General features: G+C 43.4%; 18 non-coding genes across 18 annotated transcripts; 5 read left to right on the forward strand and 13 right to left on the reverse strand.

The window, feature by feature from the left end:
* Positions 1 to 5138: 5138 nt before the first annotated feature.
* Positions 5139 to 5225, reverse strand: trnay-gua (transfer RNA tyrosine (anticodon GUA)). The gene is given in 2 exon segments: positions 5139 to 5174; positions 5189 to 5225. It is a non-coding gene; the product is annotated as a tRNA-Tyr (tRNA).
* Positions 5226 to 5313: 88 nt separating this feature from the next.
* trnae-uuc (transfer RNA glutamic acid (anticodon UUC)) lies at positions 5314 to 5385 on the reverse strand. The gene has a single exon. It is a non-coding gene; the product is annotated as a tRNA-Glu (tRNA).
* A 1459-nt stretch (positions 5386 to 6844) lies between these two features.
* trnar-acg (transfer RNA arginine (anticodon ACG)) lies at positions 6845 to 6917 on the reverse strand. Its single transcript has one exon. It is a non-coding gene; the product is annotated as a tRNA-Arg (tRNA).
* Positions 6918 to 7212: 295 nt separating this feature from the next.
* On the forward strand, positions 7213 to 7284 carry trnae-cuc (transfer RNA glutamic acid (anticodon CUC)). The gene has a single exon. It is a non-coding gene; the product is annotated as a tRNA-Glu (tRNA).
* Positions 7285 to 7369: 85 nt separating this feature from the next.
* trnay-gua (transfer RNA tyrosine (anticodon GUA)) lies at positions 7370 to 7456 on the reverse strand. The gene is given in 2 exon segments: positions 7370 to 7405; positions 7420 to 7456. It is a non-coding gene; the product is annotated as a tRNA-Tyr (tRNA).
* Positions 7457 to 7544: 88 nt separating this feature from the next.
* Positions 7545 to 7616, reverse strand: trnae-uuc (transfer RNA glutamic acid (anticodon UUC)). Its single transcript has one exon. It is a non-coding gene; the product is annotated as a tRNA-Glu (tRNA).
* Positions 7617 to 9075: 1459 nt separating this feature from the next.
* Positions 9076 to 9148, reverse strand: trnah-aug (transfer RNA histidin (anticodon AUG)). Its single transcript has one exon. It is a non-coding gene; the product is annotated as a tRNA-His (tRNA).
* A 295-nt stretch (positions 9149 to 9443) lies between these two features.
* Positions 9444 to 9515, forward strand: trnae-cuc (transfer RNA glutamic acid (anticodon CUC)). Its single transcript has one exon. It is a non-coding gene; the product is annotated as a tRNA-Glu (tRNA).
* A 248-nt stretch (positions 9516 to 9763) lies between these two features.
* On the reverse strand, positions 9764 to 9835 carry trnae-uuc (transfer RNA glutamic acid (anticodon UUC)). The gene has a single exon. It is a non-coding gene; the product is annotated as a tRNA-Glu (tRNA).
* Positions 9836 to 11294: 1459 nt separating this feature from the next.
* trnar-acg (transfer RNA arginine (anticodon ACG)) lies at positions 11295 to 11367 on the reverse strand. Its single transcript has one exon. It is a non-coding gene; the product is annotated as a tRNA-Arg (tRNA).
* A 294-nt stretch (positions 11368 to 11661) lies between these two features.
* Positions 11662 to 11733, forward strand: trnae-cuc (transfer RNA glutamic acid (anticodon CUC)). Its single transcript has one exon. It is a non-coding gene; the product is annotated as a tRNA-Glu (tRNA).
* Positions 11734 to 11818: 85 nt separating this feature from the next.
* On the reverse strand, positions 11819 to 11905 carry trnay-gua (transfer RNA tyrosine (anticodon GUA)). The gene is given in 2 exon segments: positions 11819 to 11854; positions 11869 to 11905. It is a non-coding gene; the product is annotated as a tRNA-Tyr (tRNA).
* Positions 11906 to 11993: 88 nt separating this feature from the next.
* On the reverse strand, positions 11994 to 12065 carry trnae-uuc (transfer RNA glutamic acid (anticodon UUC)). The gene has a single exon. It is a non-coding gene; the product is annotated as a tRNA-Glu (tRNA).
* Positions 12066 to 13524: 1459 nt separating this feature from the next.
* trnar-acg (transfer RNA arginine (anticodon ACG)) lies at positions 13525 to 13597 on the reverse strand. The gene has a single exon. It is a non-coding gene; the product is annotated as a tRNA-Arg (tRNA).
* Positions 13598 to 13892: 295 nt separating this feature from the next.
* Positions 13893 to 13964, forward strand: trnae-cuc (transfer RNA glutamic acid (anticodon CUC)). The gene has a single exon. It is a non-coding gene; the product is annotated as a tRNA-Glu (tRNA).
* Positions 13965 to 14049: 85 nt separating this feature from the next.
* trnay-gua (transfer RNA tyrosine (anticodon GUA)) lies at positions 14050 to 14136 on the reverse strand. Its single transcript is given in 2 exon segments — positions 14050 to 14085; positions 14100 to 14136. It is a non-coding gene; the product is annotated as a tRNA-Tyr (tRNA).
* An 82-nt stretch (positions 14137 to 14218) lies between these two features.
* On the reverse strand, positions 14219 to 14290 carry trnae-uuc (transfer RNA glutamic acid (anticodon UUC)). The gene has a single exon. It is a non-coding gene; the product is annotated as a tRNA-Glu (tRNA).
* A 2237-nt stretch (positions 14291 to 16527) lies between these two features.
* On the forward strand, positions 16528 to 16600 carry trnar-ucg (transfer RNA arginine (anticodon UCG)). The gene has a single exon. It is a non-coding gene; the product is annotated as a tRNA-Arg (tRNA).
* The last annotated feature ends 2727 nt before the right edge of the window (positions 16601 to 19327 follow it).

Genomic DNA, 19327 nt, shown 5'->3' on the forward strand with positions numbered 1-19327 from the left:
AACATTGCCTTTCGTCTCAGATCCTTCACCACAACAGACAACCACATCAACTGCATTACTGCTGCCGCTGCACTGATCCATCTTTAAATCTCACATTCCATTCCTCATGGAAAACACTGATACTTAAACTCCATTTGGGGTAAAGACTCTGCTCCAAACTGGAGATGGCCACCTTTTTCCAGTCAAGCACAATGGTTTCTTAGAGGTGCTGTTTCTTTCCCTGCCATGTCACACTCAGCAGTAAACAGTCCCACTTACTGCATGCTGAAGTTCCATGTCCTATGAAGCCAAAAAGACAACGTTATCTGCAAATGGCAGAGACAGTCCTAGCCTGCACCTAAAATTCTGTCAGTAAAAATTACTGTATTTCTGAGATCAGCCTGAAAAATAACACATTCACAAAATAAAATGAATAAATGGATGGATGGATGGACATTGTAGTGGTGGAAGGGGAAGTTGGATGGCTTGTGTAGATGTTAGATGATCACACACACACACACACAAGTAATAGCTTCTAGCTTATTTTTATTACGTTCTTCAGCAGTAACAAGCTTTTCTGTTCTGTCGCTCCCACCACCGACGTTCCCCTCTAGCTCCACCCACTTCCGTTACGTCACTTGACACACAATAAGCTACATCCCCCGCTTTTTTAGCAGGTGACAGGGCAACAAAAAGTAAAAAAATAAAATCAGGTAAATGTATATACAGATCTGGCATGAACTAACGCGCGCATGAAACAAAGTGATCTCGCATGGCCACGACATATGGCGCGTTAGCACGGAAAGATGGTCTAGCAAATAAAGACATGAACAGTAGGGGGCAGTCGTGTACTGTAACGCACTGTATTGAAGCCGGAGCATTCTTTACGCATCGTTATAACCTAGAACACTACTTCATACAGGGGCGTAGATGTAGGGTGGACGGTGGTGATGCTTAATATAAATAGTTAAGTTTTCTAATTCACCACTGAACAACAGCTGATTAAACATCTGTGTCCTTTGAAAAAAAGCAAGATGGAGCAAATTAAAAAATAAAAACGCAAAAAAAAAATGCATTTAGAAACAGCTGAGAGATCCCTCTTCCCTTCCTCACAATGGTTTGGTCCACTGCCCGCATCCCAGCTCATGCAAAGACTATAGAATATCTTAAAGGGACTTTGATCTCACCTACTCTATGCACACGGGTCAAGTGTGCGGCTGCCTAGTTAACCTCGAAAGCGATTCTCTTGGTTCTCAACGAGGGGTGCGGAGAGATAGGAATGGGGCACACATTGTATTAAGAGCCCCTTTTTCCTTCTGGAGAGAAAGTGCCCTTTTTCTGTTACTTTTTAAAATAATAATATAAGCCTATGCATATGTGAGTGTGTGTTCGATATGAGGGCAGCTTTCCCTGTATATATTAGTGCTATCTATCGATTAAAAAAAATTAACTAATTAATCGCACCTTTTAAAAAAAATTTATCGCGATTAATCTCATTTAAAATACTGAAACTTGTAATTTTGCCTATTTAAATGTAAAATTAATGTAAACGCAAGACAAAAAATTATTTAAATTCAAAATATAATTGTTTAATAGAATTTTTGTTTAACTTGTAACACAGATTTCTTCATGCAAACAACATACCCACAATAAACCATCAAGATCCTGGCTTGACAGCCATATTTATTACAGAAATTAAAACGCAGGCATGTTAATGACATTTAAATTTCAAAACAATCAATGCCAATAAAGAAAACATTGATTTCCATGTTGGATTCTAAGTGGACTGCAAAAAAAATGCCAAAATACAGGAATTGCAGATATGGAAAATGAAAAATTATAATAATAAACTATAGGATACAAACTGTTGCACTCATTGTAAAGTTTTATTGCTGTGAGTTGAGAACATTAGTTATAGAGTAGAAACAATTTTGCTTAATCCTCCTTTACATTCATCCAGTTGCTAAGACTAGGAGTATCCCGCAAGTGCACAGAGACTCCCAAATGCCCGCAAATGAATGATAATTTCTTGCAAACCGGTCGTTAAATACATTGGACACCCCTCTCGCCCCTACTCAGATACGTCGCTCACTCCACCCCTGACACCCCTCAACGGGCCTGACACAGACAAACACACAGACAGACACACACAACGCGCTGCAGACGTTTTGGCCCCAACGGCCTTCCATACTGGAGCGACTCCCCTCAGATTCAACACGCATGATCAAGTTCATCAAATTTGCTTAAACTAAGCGTCCTAAAGTATTACTGTATTTCACAAGGATTCTGACACAACAACGCGAAGTATACGCTTTCGTTGTGTTTATATGAGGAAACACGCTAAACTTGGTGGGCTCATGCTGAAAGGCAGAGTAATGCCCTGTCTTTGACAGCTCGCGACTTCACCAGACGTACTGAGTACATTTACGTAAGACACCAATACTCCGATTTTAATATGATTAAGATAATACTCTTATTAAAATTTTACCGTGTAGCCTTAAAAGGAACCTTACCTTAAAGGAACACCGAGTCATGAAATGCGGATGATTTTGTTTCTGTTCGCCATGCGGTGTCAACTTACAACAGAAGTCGAAAGTTAAAAATGAAACACCCGAAATTGCATGAAATTCTGGATAACCTGTGATGTACCTAATTGTTTTATACTGGAACTTTCCTTCAAAAAGTGCTTCCTTGGTCTTATCCACATTTATTGCATGTTGAACACATGTCTACCACAACAGGAAGTAAAAAAACCTGCATGCGTTAATTGCGTTAATTTTTTTAACGCGTTAATTATTTAAAATTAATCGCATGCGTTAACGCGTTAATTTTGGTAGCGCTAATTTTAAGTATTTATTTTTATTTTTATCTTTTCTTTTAATGGTTTTAATTGTGTTAGTTTTAATACAAGAGGTCTTTTGAATGTTGGAAAATTTGACAAGGTAAAGGAACTGTGCAAAAAACAAAACTTAATTTGTTTACAAGAGACTAATCGGAATAATGGCATGATGGAAGATTTAAAAAGGAGATGGAGGGGGCAAATATTTTATAACAATGGTGATGGAAGGATGGGAAGAGGGGTCGCTATTTTAGTCAAAGAAGATATAAAGAATGATGTGGAAGAAATATACAATGATCAAGAGGGAAAATGCCTTGCTATTAGAATGAGAGAAAATAATACAACATTATGTAACATTCATGCTCCAGTAGCAGAAAAGGAAAAGAAGGACTTTTTTAAACAATAAATGATCTAATGATTTTATGGGGAGAAACTATTTTAATTGGATATTTTAACACGGTTTTTAATAGAACTGATTTAGCGGATGGCATGGTTTTTAGGAATGACACTGGGAGAAAAGAGTTGCAGAAACTAATGGCAGAGCACAAAGTAGTGGACATATGGAGAGTAATGAATGAAGGAAAAAGAGAATATTCAAGAAGACATTTAGTAGATGGTAACTTAAAGCAAAGTAGGATTGATTTTATTTTATGCAAGGAAAAACTGGGTGATTTTATAGAGTGTTTATTTTAAAGAAACAGCGCTAAGCGACCACAAGTTTTTATTAATGAAGATTGATTTTAATGAAACCGAAAGAGGAAAAGGGATATGGATTTTAAATACAGAAATTTTAAAAGGAGAACCTTATAGAAAGGCAATAGTGGACTTGATAAATACTGAAATACAAAATGAGATGCATCATGAAGATAAAAGAATATGGTGGGATAACACAAAATATGAAATTAATAAGTATACGATTAAAATGAGTAAATCAATACAAAAAGCAAAAGCACATGAAGAAGTAGAGGTTAGAAAGGAATTAAAGGACAGTTTAAATCAAGTAAAAGTAAATATAGAGTGAATAGTATTCAACGTTACTGTAATGGTTATTCATTTAAACCAACTTGTTATAAAAATACTTAGTTTGCAATTGTTGTCCGAATTAATCTGCAACGAAATCTGTTATTACAGTACAAATCTTGAATGGTATAAGGGCTCTGATTGGCCAGAGCGTTCATTGTAACTCGGAACATGATTGGCTGCCGTAACCAAGAATAGGGTGAATCTTGGTTCCAGCTCGGGACGTGATTGGCCAGCATGACCAAGAATTAAAAAAAATCTTGGTTCCAACTCGGACCGTGATTGGCCGGTGTAACCAAGAATAACCACAACTTACAGGTGACAGTATGCGCCACTGGCCCAGTCTGCACTGTGTGGCATATTTGCCGACATATAACAGAGACTGAAACATTGCTCACACTTGTCTGAGGTGGTCATTTTGACTGCAATCTTGTTTTAGGTTGGCACTTTGTTTTTGAATATTGTCTGCTTTTCGAATGCGTATCTGTGCTGCAGTAGAACGCCTTAGCCTCACAGCAAACATTTTGGTCTGCAAGCTGTCACTGCCATCTTCCCAGGAGAGTGGCTGTACTGGTTTCTTCTGGAAGTCCTGAGGGATGTACGGGACCAAGACATTAGAGCAGTTGGGGCAGCCTTTGAACCCAGGAGAGCACCCCACAGGCTCTGTGCTGGCGGCCCCAGAAACTCGATTCACTCCAGAGTAGAACCGAACAACTCAGGCAGGGGCAAACCGCGACCGCACTGCACTGAGAGCAACGCAAAAAAATCCTGAATGGGCCAGCCAGGAGTCAAACCTAGAATCTTCTGATCCGTAGTCAGACGTGTTATCCATTGCGCCCCTGGCCCAGTCCGCGTCAGCAGTGCTCATTAGCATGCTGCTTGGAAAGAGGACACGGCTCGGTGAACATGGAGTTCCTTAAACGCATGCTGTGCTTTGTTGTCATGGCAAGTTGTGGTGTCGATAGGATGCTCTTACACCGAGCATGTGACAGTCCCTCCCAAGAAGAACTGTGATCCAGGCTCTGAGACTTTCTCTTCTCCAGGAGGAGGTTGCAAACGTTGGAGTTATTTTTGTCAGAGCAGCTGCAGCACACCTGGTTGGAGGCCCACACCTAGACTTGATGCCAACCTTTAGCCAGACCTTCCCTGGTGGTCTAGTGGTTAGGATTCCGTGGTCTCACTGCCGCGGCCCGGGTTCGATTCCCGGTCAGGGAACTTCCTTTTCACCTCCATGCTGAACTTTGAGGAGTGGTTAACTCACTTGGCGAAGGCAAGAAAGCGGCTCTGAACGCAAAAGATGTCCTTCGAGCCGGAGTCGAACCAGCGACCTAAGGATTGCCATCATCCCACCTACAGTCCTCCGCTCTACCAACTGAGCTATCGAAGGCTTACAGGGCAGTTCCACAACCACATCCTATAATGTAGCTGCAGTCCGACCGCTGGCCAAAAAGGACAGAAGCAAAAGCACTCAAGCCTTCCCATACCGAGAGTCGAACCCGGGCCACCTGGGTGAAAACCAGGAATCCTAACCGCTAGACCATATGGGAACTGCCACTCTTGAAACCCAGTCTTGGCACAAACTCCAGTTCATTCTGATCGCTGGCACGTCCCTGCTCCGCTTGCACAAGTGCCACTCATACACTTACGCACTCTCTCATACACAGTTTCTTGGTTTCCGTAACCGAGAATCTTCTGATCCGTAGTCATAAGCGCTAACCTTTGTGCCACCGTCACTCTGTTCAGCACCTTGTTAGCACTTTGCTTGAAGCAAGGACAAGGCTCTGTCAACCCGGAGTTCCTTCACCCCACATTCTGCTTTGTTTTTATGGCAAGAGGTTGTGTGGATGGGATGCTCTTACAGGATTCCTGTCAGTCCCTCCATAGAAGACCTGAGATCCAGGGTCGGAGACTCTCTCCTCTCCAAGAGTAGGTTAAAAGCAATGATTTCTTTTGTGTCTGTGTGTCAGAGCCCTTAGGTGTTGCTGCAGCTCAGAGACCTACAAGTGGAGGAGATTACACTGCAAGTCGGCTGGATGACCTCTAAGTGGTAGGCACTTATACCGCACGTAGGCTGGGTTTGCGATTGATGTAGCTGTAGTAGACATTCATAAAAATAAAAAAAATATATAAACTTGCTTACTCTGAGGTTGTGTTTAGGGTTGGGGTAGGAGTAAAATTGAATAAAACACAGCAGGTTACCGTGTGGTTGGGCCTAGGGCTGGGGTAGGTGTGATTTTAATAAACTGCGATAGGTTGTATTCTGTGCCATGTACGAGACATTGAATCAATGAAACCCACATGTAGGTTTGTTACTGTGAGGTTGAGTTAAGAGTTGGGGTAGGTTGGGAGGTTGATAAAACACAGCAGGAAACTGTGAGGTTGGTTTAAGGATTGGGGTAGGTTTGACATTTAAACATAACTGGTTGGACGCAGTGTCTTGTACCAGACATTAAATGAATGAAAACTCCAGGAGGTTTTTACAGCCCACTTGGGGCTGACCAGGTCGTTTGGAGCAGGCTCCGATTTCTATTTATACCTTTCTCAGTCAGGTAACTTCCTTTTCAGTAGTATGAGCGTCTGCACTGTGTGGCATATTTGCCGACGTATAACAGAGACTGAAACATTGCTCACACTTGTCTGAGGTGGTCATTTTGACTGCAATCTTGTTTTAGGTTGGCACTTTGTTTTTGAATATTGTATGCTTTTCGAATGCGTATCTGTGCTGCAGTAGAACGCCTTAGCCTCACAGCAAACATTTTGGTTTACAAGCTGTCACTGCTGTCTTCCCAGGAGAGTGGCTGTACTGGTTTCTTCTGGAAGTCCTGAGGGATGTACGGGACCAAGACATGAGAGCGGTTGGGGCAGCCTTTGAACCCAGGAGAGCACCCCACAGGCTCTGTGCTGGCGGCCCCAGAAACTCGATTCACTCCAGAGTAGAACCGAACAACTCCGGCAGGGGCAAACCGCGACCGCACTGCACTGAGAGCAATGCAAAAAAATCCTGAACGAGCCAGCCAGGAGTCGAACCTAGAGTCTTCTGATCCGTAGTCAGACACGTTATCCATTGCGCCACTGGCCCAGTCCGCATCAGCAGTGCTCATTAGCATGGTCCTTGGAAAGAGGACACGGCTCGGTGAACATGGAGTTCCTAAAACGCATGCTGTGCTTTGTTGTCACGGCAAGTTGTGGTGTCGATAGGATGCTCTTACACCGAGCATGTGACAGTCCCTCCCAAGAAGAACTGTGATCCAGGCTCTGAGACTTTCTCTTCTCCGGGGGGAGGTTGCAAACGTTAGTTATTTTTGTCAGAGCAGCTGCAGCACACCTGGGTGGAGGCCCACAGCTAGACTTGAGGCCAACCTTTACGCAGACCTTCCCTGGTGGTCTAGTGGTTAGGATTCGGCGCTCTCACCGCCGCGGCCCGGGTTCGATTCCCGGTCAGGGAACTTCCTTTTCACCTCCATGCTGAACTTTGAGGAGTGGTTAACTCACTTGGCGAAGGCAAGAAAGCGGCTCTGAGCGCAAAAGATGTCCTTCGAGCCGGAGTCGAACCAGCGACCTAAGGATTGCCATCATCCCACCTACAGTCCTCCGCTCTACCAACTGAGCTATCGAAGGCTTACGGCGAAGTTCCACAACCACATCCTATAAGGTAGCTGCAGCCCGACCGCTGGCCAAAAAGGACAGAAGCAAAAGCACTCAAGCCTTCCCATACCGGGAGTCGAACCCAGGCCGCCTGGGTGAAAACCAGGAATCCTAACCGCTAGACCATATGGGAACTGCCACTCTTGAAACCCAGTCTTGGCACAAACTCCAGTTCATTCTGATCGCTGGCACGTCCCTGCTCCGCTTGCACAAGTGCCACTCATACACTTACGCACTCTCTCATACACAGTTTCTTGGTTTCCGTAAACCGAGAATCTTCTGATCCGTAGTCATAAGCGCTAACCTTTGTGCCACCGTCACTCTGTTCAGCACCTTGTTAGCACTTTGCTTGAAGCAAGGACAAGGCTCTGTCAACCCGGAGTTCCTTCACCCCACATTCTGCTTTGTTTTTATGGCAAGAGGTTGTGTGGATGGGATGCTCTTACAGGATTCCTGACAGTCCCTCCATAGAAGACCTGAGATCCAGGGTCGGAGACTCTCTCCTCTCCAAGAGTAGGTTAAAAGCAATGATTTCTTTTGTGTCTGTGTGTCAGAGCCCTTAGGTGTTGCTGCAGCTCAGAGACCTACAAGTGGAGGAGATTACACTGCAAGTCGGCTGGATGACCTCTAAGTGGTAGGCACTTATACCGCACGTAGGCTGGGTTTGCGATTGATGTAGCTGTAGTAGACATTCATAAAAATAAAAAAATATATAAACTTGCTTACTCTGAGGTTGTGTTTAGGGTTGGGGTAGGAGTAAAATTGAATAAAACACAGCAGGTTACCGTGTGGTTGGGCCTAGGGCTGGGGTAGGTGTGATTTTAATAAACTGCGATAGGTTGTATTCTGTGCCATGTACGAGACATTGAATCAATGAAACCCACATGGAGGTTTGTTACTGTGAGGTTGGGTTAAGAGTTGGGGTAGGTTGGGAGGTTGATAAAACACAGCAGGAAACTGTGAGGTTGGTTTAAGGATTGGGGTAGGTTTGACATTCAAACATAACTGGTTGGACGCAGTGTCTTGTACCAGACATTAAATGAATGAAAACTCCAGGAGGTTTTTACAGCCCACTTGGGGCTGACCAGGTCGTTTGGAGCAGGCTCCGATTTCTATTTATACCTTTCTCAGTCAGGTAACTTCCTTTTCAGTAGTATGAGCGTCTGCACTGTGTGGCATATTTGCCGACGTATAACAGAGACTGAAACATTGCTCACACTTGTCTGAGGTGGTCATTTTGACTGCAATCTTGTTTTAGGTTGGCACTTTGTTTTTGAATATTGTATGCTTTTCGAATGCGTATCTGTGCTGCAGTAGAACGCCTTAGCCTCACAGCAAACATTTTGGTTTACAAGCTGTCACTGCTGTCTTCCCAGGAGAGTGGCTGTACTGGTTTCTTCTGGAAGTCCTGAGGGATGTACGGGACCAAGACATGAGAGCGGTTGGGGCAGCCTTTGAACCCAGGAGAGCACCCCACAGGCTCTGTGCTGGCGGCCCCAGAAACTCGATTCACTCCAGAGTAGAACCGAACAACTCCGGCAGGGGCAAACCGCGACCGCACTGCACTGAGAGCAACGCAAAAAAATCCTGAACGAGCCAGCCAGGAGTCGAACCTAGAATCTTCTGATCCATAGTCAGACGCGTTATCCATTGCGCCACTGGCCCAGTCCGCATCAGCAGTACTCATTAGCATGGTCCTTGGAAAGAGGACACGGCTCGGTGAACATGGAGTTCCTAAAACGCATGCTGTGCTTTGTTGTCACGGCAAGTTGTGGTGTCGATAGGATGCTCTTACACCGAGCATGTGACAGTCCCTCCCAAGAAGAACTGTGATCCAGGCTCTGAGACTTTCTCTTCTCCGGGGGGAGGTTGCAAACGTTAGTTATTTTTGTCAGAGCAGCTGCAGCACACCTGGGTGGAGGCCCACAGCTAGACTTGAGGCCAACCTTTACGCAGACCTTCCCTGGTGGTCTAGTGGTTAGGATTCGGCGCTCTCACCGCCGCGGCCCGGGTTCGACTCCCGGTCAGGGAACTTCCTTTTCACCTCCATGCTGAACTTTGAGGAGTGGTTAACTCACTTGGCGAAGGCAAGAAAGCGGCTCTGAGCGCAAAAGATGTCCTTCGAGCCGGAGTCGAACCAGCGACCTAAGGATTACCATCATCCCACCTACAGTCCTCCGCTCTATCGAAGGCTTACGGGGCAATGCCACAACCACATCCTATAAGGTAGCTGCAGCCCGACCGCTGGCCAAAAAGGACAGAAGCAAAAGCACTCAAGCCTTCCCATACCGGGAGTCGAACCCGGGCCGCCTGGGTGAAAACCAGGAATCCTAACCGCTAGACCATATGGGAACTGCCACTCTTGAAACCCAGTCTTGGCACAAACTCCAGTTCATTCTGATCGCTGGCACGTCCCTGCTCCGCTTGCACAAGTGCCACTCATACACTTACGCACTCTCTCATACACAGTTTCTTGGTTTCCGTAAACCGAGAATCTTCTGATCCGTAGTCATAAGCGCTAACCTTTGTGCCACCGTCACTCTGTTCAGCACCTTGTTAGCACTTTGCTTGAAGCAAGGACAAGGCTCTGTCAACCCAGAGTTCCTTCACCCCACATTCTGCTTTGTTTTTATGGCAAGAGGTTGTGTGGATGGGATGCTCTTACAGGATTCCTGACAGTCCCTCCATAGAAGACCTGAGATCCAGGGTCGGAGACTCTCTCCTCTCCAAGAGTAGGTTAAAAGCAATGATTTCTTTTGTGTCTGTGTGTCAGAGCCCTTAGGTGTTGCTGCAGCTCAGAGACCTACAAGTGGAGGAGATTACACTGCAAGTCGGCTGGATGACCTCTAAGTGGTAGGCACTTATACCGCACGTAGGCTGGGTTTGCGATTGATGTAGCTGTAGTAGACATTCATAAAAATAAAAAAATATATAAACTTGCTTACTCTGAGGTTGTGTTTAGGGTTGGGGTAGGAGTAAAATTGAATAAAACACAGCAGGTTACCGTGTGGTTGGGCCTAGGGCTGGGGTAGGTGTGATTTTAATAAACTGCGATAGGTTGTATTCTGTGCCATGTACGAGACATTGAATCAATGAAACCCACATGGAGGTTTGTTACTGTGAGGTTGGGTTAAGAGTTGGGGTAGGTTGGGAGGTTGATAAAACACAACAGGAAACTGTGAGGTTGGTTTAAGGATTGGGGTAGGTTTGACATTCAAACATAACTGGTTGGACGCAGTGTCTTGTACCAGACATTAAATGAATGAAAACTCCAGGAGGTTTTTACAGCCCACTTGGGGCTGACCAGGTCGTTTGGAGCAGGCTCCGATTTCTATTTATACCTTTCTCAGTCAGGTAACTTCCTTTTCAGTAGTATGAGCGTCTGCACTGTGTGGCATATTTGCCGACGTATAACAGAGACTGAAACATTGCTCACACTTGTCTGAGGTGGTCATTTTGACTGCAATCTTGTTTTAGGTTGGCACTTTGTTTTTGAATATTGTATGCTTTTCGAATGCGTATCTGTGCTGCAGTAGAACGCCTTAGCCTCACAGCAAACATTTTGGTTTACAAGCTGTCACTGCTGTCTTCCCAGGAGAGTGGCTGTACTGGTTTCTTCTGGAAGTCCTGAGGGATGTACGGGACCAAGACATGAGAGCGGTTGGGGCAGCCTTTGAACCCAGGAGAGCACCCCACAGGCTCTGTGCTGGCGGCCCCAGAAACTCGATTCACTCCAGAGTAGAACCGAACAACTCCGGCAGGGGCAAACCGCGACTGCACTGCACTGAGAGCAACGCAAAAAAATCCTGAACAAGCCAGCCAGGAGTCGAACCTAGAATCTTCTGATCCGTAGTCAGACGCGTTATCCATTGCGCCACTGGCCCAGTCCGCATCAGCAGTACTCATTAGCATGGTCCTTGGAAAGAGGACACGGCTCGGTGAACATGGAGTTCCTAAAACGCATGCTGTGCTTTGTTGTCACGGCAAGTTGTGGTGTCGATAGGATGCTCTTACACCGAGCATGTGACAGTCCCTCCCAAGAAGAACTGTGATCCAGGCTCTGAGACTTTCTCTTCTCCAGGGGGAGGTTGCAAACGTTAGTTATTTTTGTCAGAGCAGCTGCAGCACACCTGGGTGGAGGCCCACAGCTAGACTTGAGGCCAACCTTTAGCAGACCTTCCCTGGTGGTCTAGTGGTTAGGATTCGACGCTCTCACCGCCGCGGCCCGGGTTCGATTCCCGGTCAGGGAACTTCCTTTTCACCTCCATGCTGAACTTTGAGGAGTGGTTAACTCACTTGGCGAAGGCAAGAAAGCGGCTCTGAGCGCAAAAGATGTCCTTCGAGCCGGAGTCGAACCAGCGACCTAAGGATTGCCATCATCCCACCTACAGTCCTCCGCTCTACCAACTGAGCTATCGAAGGCTTATGGGGCAATGCCACAACCACATCCTATAAGGTAGCTGCAGCCCGACCGCTGGCCAAAAAGGACAGAAGCAAAAGCACTCAAGCCTTCCCATACCGGGAGTCAAACCCAGACCGCCTGGGTGAAAACCAGGAATCCTAACCGCTAGACCATATGGGAACTGCCACTCTTGAAACCCAGTCTTGGCACAAACTCCAGTTCATTCTGATCGCTGGCACGTCCCTGCTCCGCTTGCACAAGTGCCACTCATACACTTACGCACTCTCTCATACACAGTTTCTTGGTTTCCGTAAACCGAGAATCTTCTGATCCGTAGTCATAAGCGCTAACCTTTGTGCCACCGTCACTCTGTTCAGCACCTTGTTAGCACTTAGCTTGAAGCAAGGACAAGGCTCTGTCAACCCGGAGTTCCTTCACCCCACATTCTGCTTTGTTTTTATGGCAAGAGGTTGTGTGGATGGGATGCTCTTACAGGATTCCTGACAGTCCCTCCATAGAAGACCTGAGATCCAGGGTCGGAGACTCTCTCCTCTCCAAGAGTAGGTTAAAAGCAATGATTTCTTTTGTGTCTGTGTGTCAGAGCCCTTAGGTGTTGCTGCAGCTCAGAGACCTACAAGTGGAGGAGATTACACTGCAAGTCGGCTGGATGACCTCTAAGTGGTAGGCACTTATACCGCACGTAGGCTGGGTTTGCGATTGATGTAGCTGTAGTAGACATTCATAAAAATAAAAAAATATATAAACTTGCTTACTCTGAGGTTGTGTTTAGGGTTGGGGTAGGAGTAAAATTGAATAAAACACAGCAGGTTACCGTGTGGTTGGGCCTAGGGCTGGGGGAGGTGTGATTTTAATAAACTGCGATAGGTTGTATTCTGTGCCATGTACGAGACATTGAATCAATGAAACCCACATGGAGGTTTGTTACTGTGAGGTTGGGTTAAGAGTTGGGGTAGGTTGGGAGGTTGATAAAACACAGCAGGAAACTGTGAGGTTGGTTTAAGGATTGGGGTAGGTTTGACATTCAAACATAACTGGTTGGACGCAGTGTCTTGTACCAGACATTAAATGAATGAAAACTCCAGGAGGTTTTTACAGCCCACTTGGGGCTGACCAGGTCGTTTGGAGCAGGCTCCGATTTCTATTTATACCTTTCTCAGTCAGGTAACTTCCTTTTCAGTAGTATGAGCGTCTGCACTGTGTGGCATATTTGCCGACGTATAACAGAGACTGAAACATTGCTCACACTTGTCTGAGGTGGTCATTTTGACTGCAATCTTGTTTTAGGTTGGCACTTTGTTTTTGAATATTGTATGCTTTTCGAATGCGTATCTGTGCTGCAGTAGAACGCCTTAGCCTCACAGCAAACATTTTGGTTTACAAGCTGTCACTGCTGTCTTCCCAGGAGAGTGGCTGTACTGGTTTCTTCTGGAAGTCCTGAGGGATGTACGGGACCAAGACATGAGAGCGGTTGGGGCAGCCTTTGAACCCAGGAGAGCACCCCACAGGCTCTGTGCTGGCGGCCCCAGAAACTCGATTCACTCCAGAGTAGAACCGAACAACTCCGGCAGGGGCAAACCGCGACCGCACTGCACTGAGAGCAATGCAAAAAAATCCTGAACGAGCCAGCCAGGAGTCGAACCTAGAGTCTTCTGATCCGTAGTCAGACGCGTTATCCATTGCGCCACTGGCCCAGTCCGCATCAGCAGTGCTCATTAGCATGGTCCTTGGAAAGAGGACACGGCTCGGTGAACATGGAGTTCCTAAAACGCATGCTGTGCTTTGTTGTCACGGCAAGTTGTGGTGTCGATAGGATGCTCTTACACCGAGCATGTGACAGTCCCTCCCAAGAAGAACTGTGATCCAGGCTCTGAGACTTTCTCTTCTCCGGGGGGAGGTTGCAAACGTTAGTTATTTTTGTCAGAGCAGCTGCAGCACACCTGGGTGGAGGCCCACAGCTAGACTTGAGGCCAACCTTTACGCAGACCTTCCCTGGTGGTCTAGTGGTTAGGATTCGGCGCTCTCACCGCCGCGGCCCGGGTTCGACTCCCGGTCAGGGAACTTCCTTTTCACCTCCATGCTGAACTTTGATGAGTGGTTAACTCACTTGGCGAAGGCAAGAAAGCGGCTCTGAGCGCAAAAGATGTCCTTCGAGCCGGAGTCGAACCAGCGACCTAAGGATTGCCATCATCCCACCTACAGTCCTCCGCTCTACCAACTGAGCTATCGAAGGCTTACGGCGAAGTTCCACAACCACATCCTATAAGGTAGCTGCAGCCCGACCGCTGGCCAAAAAGGGCAAAAGCACTCAAGCCTTCCCATACCGGGAGTCGAACCCGGGCCACCTGGGTGAAAACCAGGAATCCTAACCGCTAGACCATATGGGAACTGCCACTCTTGAGACCCAGTCTTGGCACAAACTCCAGTTCATTCTGATCGCTGGCACGTCCCTGCTCCGCTTGCACAAGTGCCACTCATACACCCCACAGGCTCTGTGCTGGCAGCCCCAGAAACTTGATCCACTCCAAAGTAGAACCAAACAACTCTGGCAGGGGCAAACTGCAACTGCAGTGCACTGACTGAGAGCAATGCAATAAATCCTGATCGAGCCAGCCAAAAGTCGAATCTAGAATCTTCTGATCAGTCAGACACGTTATCCATTGCGCCACTGGCACACACTGTTCAAGGAGTGCTCATTAGCATGCTGCTTGGAAAGAGGACACGGCTCGGTGAACATGGAGTTCCTTAAACGCATGCTGTGCTTTGTTGTCATGGCAAGTTGTGGTGTCGATAGAATGCTTTTACACAGAGCATGTGACAGTCCCTCCATAGAAGAACTGTGAACCAGGCTCTGAGACTTTCTCTTCTCCAGGAGGAGGTTGCAAACGTTAGAGTTATTTTTGTCAGAGCAGCTGCAGCACACCTGGGTGGAGGCCCACAGCTACGCTAGAGGGCAACCTTTAACCAGGCCTTCCCTGGTGGTCTTGTGGTTAGGACTTAGTGCTCTTACCGCTGTGGCTTGGGTTCAATTCCTTGTCAGGGAGATTCCTTTTCACCTCCATGGTAAACTTCGAGCAGTGTTGCCGATGATCTCTTCACGAAAGCAGCTCTGAATGCAAAAGATGTCCTTCGAGCCGCACTGTAAGACGTAATAAGACACACTCTGGCACAGACATCCAGTCTGCACGCTGGAATACACGCTATTATCTCATGGTTGAGACGCAGCTTCAAAAATTTGTTTCAAACCGGAAGTACAAATTTGCTTGAAATAACGAAAAAACAATCAATTTACACTTTTTAGTGAAATATTTGTGTCCTAATAGTGTTTTTAGCAGTGTGGGACACATATATGACTGTCAACAGCTCAAAAAATGTGTTTTGGAGTTTCGTGACCCTTTAAGGTACAAATGGTAGAGAAAATACACACATGAAAATCTTACTTTGTTTTTCTTCTAACTAAGTATATTTTTATATGTTTTGTTGTTTTGTCTCAAATTATTTTATTTAGGACACAAATGCCTCAAATGCAGCTTTAACATCATTGGAATAAATTATATTTTAACATATTCAAATGGAAAAGTTAACATATTAAAAAGGAATAATTATTTACAAGGTTACTTTTATATCTGCATTTTTATAAACTAAAGCAGTTTTGTCCCAAACCTTTGAAAAATAGTCCATGTTGTCTTTATATTTTTAGATGCTTCATTTATTACTGATTTTTCTTTATGCTTTCAAAATATGTATTTATGCAGTTGAAGTGATATTGTGCTATTTTGCTATATAGTAGAAGTGAACTAGTTTTGTTTTGTGTTAAAGCCACAATGGTGCATATAAGTGCTTTACTGGGACCTTATAGGCACATTTTGTGCCTGGACTCAACTTAGTATTAGTGGGACCTTACTATTTTGTTAATTACTAAATGCCCACAGAGCATGCTCATAGGACATACTTCTGACTCAGATAGTATACCTATACTTCGCCCATTGTGGCTATATACACTACACTTTGTGTGGACTTGCTATGGGCCCTCAGTGAACTTCTGTTTCGAGTGGGCCAGCCCACAGTTTGGTCTAGCGACATTGTATATGTTTTTGGTATAGACATGTTAGTTTGGAAATTTGTGCATTAAACATTCAAAACTATTGTATAATAGGCTAAGAGAGACAATAGAAAAGCATATCTTAATTAAGATATAAATTGGATCCAATTAAAATGTTGTAGAAATTATCCTAAAGGATTTTTATGTATTGTACTTTAAAACAATCCTATAGGAATGGTGTCAAAATATGATCATAATTCTAATTGAATTCCTTCAAAGAAATCCGATAGGACGCTTCTTTTTTGTCTGTATAATCGTACAAGTTATACTGATTTAGATCAGAAGTCCACAACATGTTCATTAACTGAAAACACAGCTGAATGTGCTACAATTAACATATAAACACCCTAGACAGCACAGCACATCACCACTGCTTTTTCTGTGACAGACATAGGTCTCATCTAGGATTTGAACCCAGGATCTCTCGCACCTTAAGTGAGAATCATAGCACGAGACCAACAAGCCCTGAAGAAGAGTCTTGTTGAAGGCATACAAGAGATACTTAATAGAAATTAGTGACATGGCCCAGTGGCCTAATGGATAAGGCACCAGCCTTCGAAGCTGGGGATTGTGGGTTCAAGTCCCACCTGGGTTGTCTTTGATGCAGTTCATTTGAAGTTGGCTGTGCAGCACAATCCAGTGTGACCTTCAAAAAGCTAGGTTCATACCCTTAGGTCAAAAAGACATGACAATGGAAAACTCGTCAGAGAAGCTGTTTTGTCATTAGGTGTACACACCAGATCGTCTGAAAGCAATAGGGATCCTGAAGTGCTGTTTTCTGAGTTACAAGAACTTCTTGAGCCAGACACTTGGGGACGTGCAAATTTGTTATCTTTGTTTGGATTCATCGGATCTCTTTCTGCTGCTAAATTAGACCAAAACAGTCATTATTTCATAAACAAATTGTAATATATTTTACATTTTTTATAAACACGTTTCACTCTCTTCTCTCCCGATGGCGAGTTATAAAGGTAAAGTTTTTTTTATATTCACACATTCGTTCATTTAGAAGTCTCTATATTGTTTACCATTTAATTTTGAATATTCGATCAGAATTAGCATGCAAGTATGACTTAAAAACAACATTAACACTGTTTATTTGACTGTGACCAATGTTGTACTTTGATAGTCATTGGCTGCTAATATGATTTCGCTATTTAGAGTTTGCAAATAACACTGTTATTATATTATACTACCAGAACTTTTAGCAAAGGTGAAACTTTTTATTTCTTTACGACAAAATAATTATGCCAGAAATGTTTCTGGATGAGGTATTTATGTGATTTATACATAATAGGGGTGTTCTGATTGGTCTTAAAGCATCACTAAATTGTGCAGGCATTACAGGTCAAACAATTTGTTACATTTATCAAAATAAACAATAAGGCTCTTAAAGCACTGCTTTGAGAAATGTAGAGTCGTCATATTTCAAATACCTCAAGTGAAACGAAGTCATTTGTTTTATTATTTTATCACTGACAGTGTCCTTGTCCTTGTGTAAAATTATTTCAGTTTAAGATCAAGTGTAAAATAAAATGTTGTATAGACAACAATGAGCAAATAGGACAATAGTGTACAATATGTAAATAAAACCCCAAATTTAAATCTTTTCATCATATACTTTAATTAAACATTTCAAAGCTTGGAAGTATTGTTTACAAATGGACAAAAAGTGTCTCTATGGCCTTTAAAGTATGTGGTAGTTGTGCCAGTACTATTGAAATTGAGTCAATGTCATGAAAGGAAAAATCGACCATACTTTGTTAATGCAAATTCCTATATGTAGCCTTGTGATGTAAGCAGTTAAACCATTTAAATAGTTTTATTCTTAAAAAGGGCCATAATGAAAATCTGAGTTTTTCTCAAAAGTAATTAACTAGTACTCAGTGTAGTTTTTTAAAAGAGTAATTTGTAAAATATTAGTATTATTTACTAAAACTTGCCATCTGTGAGAGAACATCAACAAATAAAATAAAAAAATCACAGGCACATTTAGTGCAGGCTTATTATATTATTAATATATGATCAATTATTATTGTTGTTAATAAATGTTTTTTTTTTAATTGTATAAATCGATAGATAGTTCCAATGCAGTATTTTTATTAATTGCTGAGAAGACATTGCAGGTGTTCAATACATTGCGTGTCAATTTTGGTTTATTATATTCTTAATTATAAATATATTATTAACTAATTATTATATCTTATTAATGTTTTCTTTAATAAATCAATAGATGGTTCCTATGCAATGCTTTAATGGGTTGCTGAGAATACATTTCAGGTGTTCAATATGTTGCGTGTCAGTTTTGAAAATAAAAATAGGTGCTGGAAAAAGTGCTTAGAAAACCTTGGTTTTCATTAGGCTGTGTCTGTATGAACTCTGTATGAAATCAGTGCCACATTTTTAATCGTTTGGTGATGGTAAATTAAGATCTCTTGGTCGTCAGATCATGTGATGTATTTTGCTGAACTGTGCTCAAATGTTATAAATGTAAAAACACCACATTTTGAAGTGTGACTGCAGTATGTCAATTTAGTTTTTGTGTGCTGTGCTCAAAGACTTTAGAAAACGGCGGAAAGTCAAATCATCCAAATAAATTTTTATGATGGATGGAAGTTGCAGAGGCTGCAAACGTATAAAACATGACGCCGTATTTAGTTTAGTTACACTATATACAACTGCAATGAACCAGCTTTTGGGGGTGGGGGCAGCTTGTGAAAGGTTAAGAACCCCTGGTCTATTAGGCTAGTTTAAATATTATTTCAAGATGTCACTATGCAGAGTGAGTGCATTTTCCCTCCTTCTCCTGGTTAAAAGATAAAGCTCTGGAAGTTGACAAAATCAAATAAACCCAACCTGGTTACGGCGATGTTAAATGATTTGACAAGGCTTGATATAAACCGTAAAGTTTACTTTAGTTTGTGATCAACTCTGGAGCAAATGCAGCTTAAAGTGTGACGTGCAGCAAACAGCCAATCACAATACACATGAGAGAGTCAGTTTGACTAATTTCTCCAGAATCAGTGCAATTCACTTCTTTGTTCCAGATTATAGATATATCATAATATAAATAATAATAATAATAATGAATCTAAATACATTTATGAATCTAATAATAATAATGAATCTAAATACATTTATTTGTAGTAATATGGGAGTTTTCACATTGCATCTTTAAAGGCAACAAGTTGTCTACAGAGACTGTAATTGTCTTCAGAAAGAAAACTTGTTTCTTTTCTCAAATTAGTCCATCAAAATAAATGTGTAGTGTTTTGAAATCAAAGTCTTCATTTGTTACCCACAACACATCAAGAGTTGATCA

The sequence above is a fragment of the Danio rerio genome, chromosome 4, assembly GCF_052040795.2.
Source record: "Danio rerio strain M-AB ecotype USA chromosome 4, GRCz13ab, whole genome shotgun sequence".
Lineage (NCBI taxonomy): Eukaryota > Metazoa > Chordata > Actinopteri > Cypriniformes > Danionidae > Danio > Danio rerio.